The sequence below is a fragment of the Mauremys reevesii genome, linkage group 8, assembly GCF_016161935.1.
Source record: "Mauremys reevesii isolate NIE-2019 linkage group 8, ASM1616193v1, whole genome shotgun sequence".
NCBI lineage: Eukaryota > Metazoa > Chordata > Testudines > Geoemydidae > Mauremys > Mauremys reevesii.
The window spans coordinates 21,291,668-21,301,192 of record NC_052630.1 but is presented as its reverse complement, the minus strand read 5'-3'; positions in this window follow the sequence as shown (position 1 = coordinate 21,301,192).

Genomic DNA, 9,525 nt, shown 5'->3' with positions numbered 1-9,525 from the left:
GGAGGTGGGGAAAGAGGGGGAGGCGAGGGAGAGAGCCCTGTGGCCGTTGCCAGCTACATGCCTGGGAACATAAGTGAACTCACTCAGAGAAAGTTGTTTGTAATAACTGACTTCCTCTCCGGCCTCCTGCCCCATATGGGAAAGCAGAGGAGCCCTGAGAACTGTGTGCGGAAGGAATAACTCCTACCTCAGTGGCGACAGGACCCCCTGCCGCTCCAGGAGGGAGAGGAACGCACTGGGGTGCTAAGGGGAAGTCAGTAACTCGACTTCAAATGCAGCCCCTGCCCGTTCCTCATGGCTGGCCGCAGCCCTGATTGCAGGGCAGTGAGGGGAATGGAGATTCTGCCTGGCCTGGCTTAGGGTGTCTTGTGATTCCCATTACTTTGAAAAGCTCCACCTGGTCAAGCTTGAAAAGGGCATTTAGGCATGTGAGCATCTGAGCATGTGAATGACAGAGCCCAACCTGTTTGGGGTGCGTGCTGAGGGGGGCCCTACCAGTCTGACCGAAGCTGAGTTGTTCTTCTCTGGAGCAATAGTGGCTTTCTGCCCAGCAAGGCCCCCGTTAACCCTCCTCCTCCCTGTCACCCCTCAAGGAAGGGTGCAATGCCAGCAGCAATGGGCTGGACACATCACCCTGCCGTTTAAATGCTGACTGCACCACCAACCACTAAGGCAAGTGTTCCTCATGAGGGACCCAAGGTTGCGGGTCAGAACCTAGAGGCCTGACTCTGGGCTTGCAATCCTGGATGTCCAAGGTGAACTATTTTGAGGGTAACCAACGCCCCAGAGTGGGGGAGACAGGACTGCTGTCTTGAGGGTGCAGGGTGGAAAGGGGATTCTCTTTTGCTTTTGGGGCCTTCCTTTCAATCTTACCTGCCTGGCCCCACAGATACAGTGTCTTCCTAAGGGGATCTTTGAGAAGCCAGCACTGTAGCCCCCAATTCCCCAGGCCACATTTGCAAAGAGCACCCCAGAGCCTGACCGTGCCCAGATGTGGAATGCAAGCCCATGTATGGCATGCACCATTCCCAGAGAATGATTTAATTAGCAACTGCTTGGCAACTCCTGAGAAACACTCAGATTAGAGACATCCCCACTTCTCTGGTCCCTGCATATCTGTCCCTCCGGTTCTCTATTGCTAGAAATATTTGCAGGAATCCCAAGTCATTGTCCCTTGTGCGTGTGGGGGAGGGTGGGTGGGGTTCGTCTACTTTTAATGAGAATCCTCCCAACCCAAATTCCTTAAAGCTATAATCCTGCCTGCAGCTTCACAGTCATGGCCACAGCAATTAACTGTGATGGAGGATCATAAGGCCAAATGGGGACTAAACAGCTGGAGTAGAAGGAGGACTCCAGATAGTAAACTGGCCTTTCAACAGAGCTCATGCAATGCAGGGCCAGCTTCATTAGCCCATTTCATACACATGGACACTGAGACACAAGCTGTGGAAATGCTTTGGCCTGGAGCCAGGAACAGAGCCCAAGTCGCCTGACTCCCACTCCAACTACTAGACCATGCTGCCTTTCCTAAGGGTTCAAAGATCTCACTTTTATGTAAAGGTCCTTGGCAACAGACAATGACAACAAATGGGGAGCTGAGAACCAGAAGTTATCTACTGGCAGACACGGCTGCTTCTGCCCCATGTTTTTCCAGGTGGTGTCAGTAGCTATCAAAAGCAAAGGTCTGATCTTCAGGGCTCTGAGAAGCCCCAGCTCCCACTCAAGGTCCACCCATGAGTGACCAGCAGCGTGTGGGCAGAGTTACAAATGCTGCATACGTTCTACGGTGCAGAGGCAGCTACTGACATGCCTGGGAACGTCTATGCACTGCACACAGTAGGAGATAACCCATCATTCTGTGTGCAATGGTCTTGATCTGCTAGGATCCATCCGGGGTTATAGGCCAACTAGAGAGACCCTCTCTGTTCCCCCTTGCTGCCCTCTCCCGCTTTGCTATCACTGCAAACTGCTGCTCCAGGGCTATTTCTAGTAAGGGAATGTGAGGCATTAGGAAAGGGTCCTGGCTGGGGCATTTTCCTTGGCAGTTTGGACTTTTTCTTAATGGAATACACTCCTCTAAGTAAAGCAACAGGCTGTAAACAAGTGCCTTCTGGCATGGGGAAGGAGAACATACAAAGAAAACAACGAAGGGGACTATTCGCACCGTCTCCAGTTCCCTAAGAACCCAGGAGTCCTGTGCAATGCAAGGGGCAGATGGAGAGGCAGACCCTGGAAACAAGGCTGGATTTCCCTCCCGTCCTACTGTGAAATACAGAGCTTCCCACTGCTAGCGTGCCAGTGTTCAAACTCCATCCCAGGGTACCAAACCTGATGTGCCACCTGTCACGGAGTGTGGGGGAGTCCGGCCCTGCACCCCTCTTCCTGGGACTCACAGTGACTCTCAGCCAGCCAGTAAAACAGAAGTTTTATTGGACAACAGGAACGCAGGCTACAGCAGAACTTGGAGGCACAACCAGGACCCCTCAATCGAGTCCTTCTGGGGGTTCAGGGTGCTTGGATCCCAGCATAGGATTCCCTGAATTCCAACCACCCAGCCCCAAACCAAAACTGACCTAACTCCCTCCAGCCGGCCCCTTCCTTTGTCCAGCTTCCCAGGCAAAGGTGCTGAGACACCTCCCCCATCCCTGGCTCAGGTTACAGGCTGAGCACCTGTCCCTCACCTCAAGTCACCCCCTGCTCTCCCATCCCCCACACAGACAGTCCCTACTCCATCACACCATCTCATTCTCTGGAATCATTACCGACTCCTGGAATTGATCCTAATGCTACACCCCTCTCCTGGGACATTCAAGGAATGAGGTGCCTGTCCTGACATTGGTTACAGGGTGTGATTCAATCCACACACAGCATCGCAAACTGTACAGTTTCAATGCTCCCGTCTGATTCTTCCTTGCTCCTCAAACCAGAACAGAACCTTCCCCTTTCTGACTTTAAGGAGAGACCACCACCCACTGAGGCATTTCATTTGAATCCTGAAATACGAAGCCCATCTAGTGAGGCTGCTGCAGACAGGCAGAGCTAATGGATGCTCCCCTCCCTCCCGTCAGCCACTGAGGAACCACAGCTCTACCCATCCATGGGTGGCCTAAGTCCGTGCAGCAGGATAGCCATCAGCTCTGCAACTGCCACAGAAGCAATTAGCTCCTACCAGCTCTTGCTCTGTCGTTCCCATTGCCCCAACCCCCGTCTCCCATCACACAGACACATCTCCTCCCTCCCCCGTGTGAAGAGCTGAGCCCACGTGAAACTGGGTTGGAAAGGGATTTGCAGGCCTCCTTGCTTCTGCTGGGCTGGGTCACAGGCCGTGCCCTGCCTCAAGTGCTCATTGCCTGCACTACCAGGCAGCAGGCACTGTGATGGACACGGTAAAGTGCATTGGCAGCCCATTTCCAGTCAAAGTTATACTGCATCAGACTCAAAGCAGAGAAGGTTGGCAGCAGGTAAAGCCAACTCTGCCCATCAGCCTCAAATGAGCTCACTGCTTTAGCCATCATTGTTCTAGAGCTTGGCTTCTCAGCCTGGGGTCGCGACCTCCAAGGGGGTTGTGAACAAGTGGCAAGGGGTTGCATTAACGTTCCTCTCCTGCCCATCTTGTAAATAACAGGGGACCGGGTAGGTTCTGGCTAGATGGGACAGGATCCCAGTAAGGAAAAAGATAGGAAACACCATCCGAGATAAATGGTCCCAAGTACGTCAGTAACACGGCTGAAAGCTGTTTGGGGCTCTTCCAAAGACACTCAAGTACGACGGCAATGATAGATAGATAGATAGATAGATAGATAGATAGGGTATATGGGGATAGTAGAGGAGGTGTATGGGGATAGAGAGAGAGAGGGAGAGAGATGCCTCTAGTACTAATTCTTTATGATTTTTTATGCTCTCTACCCCCATTTTCCTAGCCCTGGCTGTTGGTGAACTGCTTTGATCCATTCCTTCTACCCGTGGCTTTCTGCGTCTATCCACCACATAGAAAGCTCCTCCAGCTTGCAGGCCGTTCTCCTTCCCCTCCCTCCCCTCTGGCTCCTGTACCCAGCCCCCACCCACACACAGCCCCCCAGCCATCTTTCACTGACGGGTTGGCTCCGACTGAAACACAAATAAACTCTGCCATTAAACAAACCCTATAATTAGAAACCAGGTTTCCTAAATGAAGTGAAAAATGTAACGTTACCCTCTGTTTGTTCGCTGGATGCTCCAGTCTTGTTCCATGACCCAGAGGGGTCATGCCCCGTGGTTTCTAAGAAGCCTTAATAAGGTAATGTTTAGGAGGTTACTATCTTTACAACTCTTGTCTTATTACAACTCGGTAAGAAAAACATTTGGGGCAAAGCACGCTTCCAAGGAGAGGGTTTGTTTTTTTACTGCTTCACTGAGATGCTGTGGAAGGACCCTTCTTTGAAGAGGGTTCAGTTTCAGTATCTCCACAAAGATGATCCCTGGCTGCCCTGTCTCCACTCCATAACCTGTGTCCCCCTGGCTGCCCGTGAAGGCCTGGGTGGTCCCTTTTGGCTCTGGACTTCAAGGCCAGCAGTGAGCTGATTCAAAGTAGATTCTTGTACAATTTCCTCCTCCCTCTTCTCCAGGACGAAGAGTCCTCTCCACTAGGAATAGGACTGAGCCCCCTCCCCCGCCTTTCCACAGAGGCATCGCCATTTAAACTGGGAAACGGGGCCTGGCTGACATGGCTGATCATATGAGTTGCCAACCCTCCAGGATTGTCCTGGAGTCTCCAGGAATTAAAGAATAAACTTTAAAGATAACATCATGTGATGAAACCTCCAGGAATTCAGCCAACCACAAGTTGGCAACACAACTGATTATAGATATACCCATGGAGGTCTATCTGAGGAGTGGATCTATGACAATCCCTCATTTCTCCTGTATTTTATACATCCATCAATTGAGAGCACAGTGTCCCAGCTCTCAGGCATGTGCCTTGCAACATCTGTGCTCTGGCCCTTGGCACATTATGCTGCTGTATAAATGGGATATGTCCTGGCTCCCTTCAAAGCAGCATGCTACATCCAATAGCACCCAACTACCTGGTGGAAACATCACTCTCTTGCACATGGGGTTATGTTACAAGGGAGCTTACAACACCCCCAGCCCCACTATCCCAGGTAGGAAGGCTGCCTGCACTAACCAGCAACTGGGAATGACGCATATGGGCCAACATGCACAGCAAGTCCACCTACCAGACAGGGATCCCCCTGATTGGCTAAGTGGGATCTAGTAGAATGGACTGTAGCGCTCAGGGGATTGGTCAGGCATTAGGGAGGGTTTCACCTCTAGGTCACCAGCCTATCTCCCTCCCAGCCTGGGAGTGATGGGAAGTCCTTAACAATCCAGTGTCCCTCTGAGAAACGGGTTGGCGGGTCTTGCTCCAGTCTCTAGTGGGAAAAGTGCTCATCTCACACAAACGGCCATCTCAGTTAGCATTCTGGCTGCAGTCAGAACAGGGAGGCCAAGGGCTGAATGGGCCGAGCCATGTGCTCACCTCTAGAGTGTGACGGCTTCCTGGCTGAGGTGTGCTGCCAAGGAAGGATGGGGAAAGCTGGCCTTGCCGCACCTCTTCTGTGGCTCAGCAGAGGACTCCAGTCTCCAGAGTTGTCAGCCCGGCACCCTGCCCCGGCACTACAGTCAATAACAATGTAAAACAAAAGAGAAGGCCCTCTGCTCCCAGCACACGCTGGTGACTTAGCAGACACAAGTCAGATGGCAGGCCTTTGTTCAAGGCGCCCAGGCAAGCTCCTCTAGGAGAGGATAAGCAGGCGTAGGACAAGGTGCTTGTGTGCTCTGAACTTTGCTGTACTTCAGACAAAGAGCACAGACACTGATAACAAAACTCCCTCTCCAGTAACTCCAAGTTAATGTACAAACACACTGCATTTACAGCCTTTTAATCTGAGACATGACATCAGACAGAAACTGTTCAGAGATACGCTGGGGTTTCTCAACCCATATATTATTAAATGCAACAGAAGGTAGAACCTGGCTTCCTTGTTCCTCAATTGCATGTGCTGTCTAGCTTAAACTTGTGGAGCCTGGAATGATTAATGTACATGCCAGGGTCAGCACTGCTCTGAAGGGGCACGCTCAGAACATGCCTGGGGTAGGTTTTCAGCCCACTTTGCTCTCTGCAGCTCTAATCATGGGGTTTGCAAATAAATGTTCCTGTTTCTCTATGGCCCAGGGGATAGGGAGTGGGGTGTGAGGCCTTTCACCTTGAGGTCTCTTCAAATCCAGTCCACGCTGGTAAGTGACCAAAAGTTGTCACTGGAGGGTAGCTACTCAGTAGCTGCTCTATGGGGGTGTGAGAGTCTCAGGCCATTTCCCAGACCACGGTTAACACCTTTGGTAGGGTGATCAGATGTCCTGATTTTATAGGACTTTTTCCTTATATAGGCTCCTATTACCCGCCCACCCCCAGCCCAATTTTTCACATTTGCTGTCTGGTCACCCTAACCCTTGGTGACTGTCTCAGTGGAAGGCTGGGACCTGACAGGGTGCCAGCGAGGTAACCTCTGGGGTGAGAGAGGCTTTCAATCTCCATGGCCTCATCCCTCCTTGGCCTCTCTGCTGAGAATGATATCAAAGCTGCTAACTGTGGCAGTCACCTCCTCTCCATTGGGACTAGGACCGAGCCCCCCACCTCTATCCACAGAGGCATCGCCATTTGGACTAGCTTTGAACCAGTGACTCTAGCTGTGACAGCTTCTTTGTGCTATTACCAATCCCTTAGGCCATCAGCCATCACCCTGCCATGCCTGTCAGGAGGTAAAACATTTACTGCTGCCCAGGAAAGCGCTGCCCAGCCGCTTGAGTAGGTGAGCCTCACACACAGCTCTCCACAAGGAGGGAAGCCTGACCTGGGGACATCTAGCCACCAAAGAGAGTTGTAAACACTTGGGAGTAGGGGACTGCTTAGCCGCCCACACCCCTCAAATGGGCAAGCAGAATTGTAGCCTTGATCTTTTCTGCCCTGGGAAATGATTTACTTGGGCTTCTGCCCACAAGCAAAAATCCCCACAAGAAACCCCCTCAAACCCTAAAATGATGCCTTTTATCACCAACTCTGAAGGAACTGATGGCCTGGAAGAGATTCCAGCTCCTTCTGGCCCTGTCTCCGCCAAGTGGGAGATCAGGCTGTATGGATCAGCTGGCAGCAGGTGCCGAAATGGCAGTGTGTAAATGAACACATACGGGACTCTTAGGACACGGCTGGCAGTCAGGAGAGAACGTGCTGTGCCTGGAGGGGAGTGAGGGGGAAATATCCCCAACACAAAATGGCTGCTGCTTGAAGTGGCTAGTGTGCTCCTGCAGAGACTGCAGGGATGGGCCCCGGAAGACCAGGAATGATCAAAGCTGGCCCAGGCACGTTCTAAGAGGGCAGCTGTGAAACAGTGCCATCTAATGCTTTGACGTGGTTGGGCACAGATTAACTCAGGACCATTAGCAGTGAAGTGCTTGCCAAGGGGTTGTGTGATTTGTTTGGCAGGAGAAGGCTTAAAGAAGAGTTTAACAATCCATCTCCAAAATCCCCATGGGACAACTTAATGGTTTGAAGTGAGAGCCAGGTACTGGCTCAGAAGTAAATGTTAGGATGTCTGCAGGCCATAAAACCCTCCAGCAGCTGGAGCCTTGGCTGGTGTTGCTCAGGGCGCTGCTCCATTCCTCTAGGCAGACACAGGACCAATTAGGGAATGGTTTGGAGTCTTAATTTAGAATGGCATCCTGGCTGGCTGCATGGACAGCGCCACTGGCGGGTAGTGGAGACACGGGCAGCAGCCAGGTCTAGATGGGAGCACAATAGAAGGGGGCTGTAGGGAGAAGTGGGTGAAAGTATCTGCCCACCCTGTACCTGTCTGTCAGGAGCAGCAGCCAGTGTGGGAGCTGCAAGGCAGAGTGACACTGAAGGGAAGTGTAGGAGGGCCATGGGTGCTAGTGACCAAGAGTCACTACCATTTGGTAGCTGTTTGTGGCCACCATGTAATGAGCTGGGGGGGTCTCACTTCTGCCTTGATGACAGGTGCCAGCGTCCAATAACCCTGTCGAGCTGGTGCTAACTGGCCTCCATTTGGCAATCTCAGCAAAGACCCATGATACCAAATGAGCCCTTGAAACTGAACTGCACGCTGCCAGTCTTTCTATAGCAGGAGGGTGGGAAACTTGCACTCCTGCAGCCCAGGCTGTGCCTCTTCTGGAGCTACAGAGATGCGTTATCAGCCGGTGCATCTGGTCTGGTGATCTCGAGATGGGGAGGTTTGATGTGCACACGCTGGCCAGAGACATCAAAGACTGCAGAACATAATCAAGCTTAGCTGCTGTGCATTCCCAGACAGGGCACATGTGTGTGTGTGACTGCATTGCGTGATTGCTCTGGGCACATGTATGTATGTGTGGCTGCTATGGACACACATGTGTGTGTGTGGCTGCTATGGGCATGCGTGTGTGGCTGTTCTGGACACGTGTATGTGTGTGTGGCTGCTATGGACACACACATGTGTGTGTGTGGCTGCTATGGGCATGCGTGTGTGGCTGCATTGAGTAGCTGCTCTGGGCACATGTATGTATGTGTGGCTGCTCTGGACATGTGTATGTGTGTGTGGCTTCTATGGACACATACGTGTGTGTGTGTGGCTGCTACGGGCATGTGCGTGTGCGTGGCTGCTACAGACACACGTGTGTGTGGTCGCAGCGCACAGGTGTACAGTACAAATGCATGCTGCACACAGCCAGAGCTGCCAAGCTGCCATGCATACGGCTGCATGGCTGTATTGCTGGGAGTCCCTGGCTGCAGAGTGACCCTGCCAATGTGTCCAGTGCTGTTTGGCTTGTTTTAATTTAGCTGACTGTGCTTCGGTCTCTCTGTGAAGCCGGGGAAGGGGCTGCACCTCAGCCATTATCCTGGCCCCGCTCACTTTCTTTCCCAAGAACAGACAGGCACTTTGCCTCCTTCCCTTCTGTCCTTGGACACTTCTGTAAGGGGAAAATGGCTCTGCAGCCTGGACTGCACCTACCTTGTTCAGCCCCCACCCTCAGCCCTAGGCCTGACATGGTGGCGGCGGCAGTGTAGCTGGGGCCTCTGCGTGGGTCTCTCGGTCTCTCGGGAAGATCAAAAGCCAGGCAGAGCACTCAGGGCCCTGCTGCCCTCCTGCATTTCCACAGCTGCAGCTGATTATTGCTGGGAATCCTGTAACCCATTACTCCTGGAACATCAAACTTGGGCTTTGAAAGGAAACAAAAAACAGAGGTGGAAAGGCCTGCAGCCCTCCCTGCCCCCATACAGAGAGAGCGCGGCAGGGAATTGAAGCACAAAACCCCAAGCAGCCTGGGTGAAGCTGATTCAAGGGGGTCTAACAGAAACCCCAGGCACCTCAGATGGGCAGGTTCCCATGGACCTGGCCTTTGGGAAGGAACTGGAGCTTCCTCAGGGAAAATAGTCTGATGGTGCCAGAGCTTTGATAGTCTCTTTGCCACTTTCCTCAATTCGTGCTCTCTGTG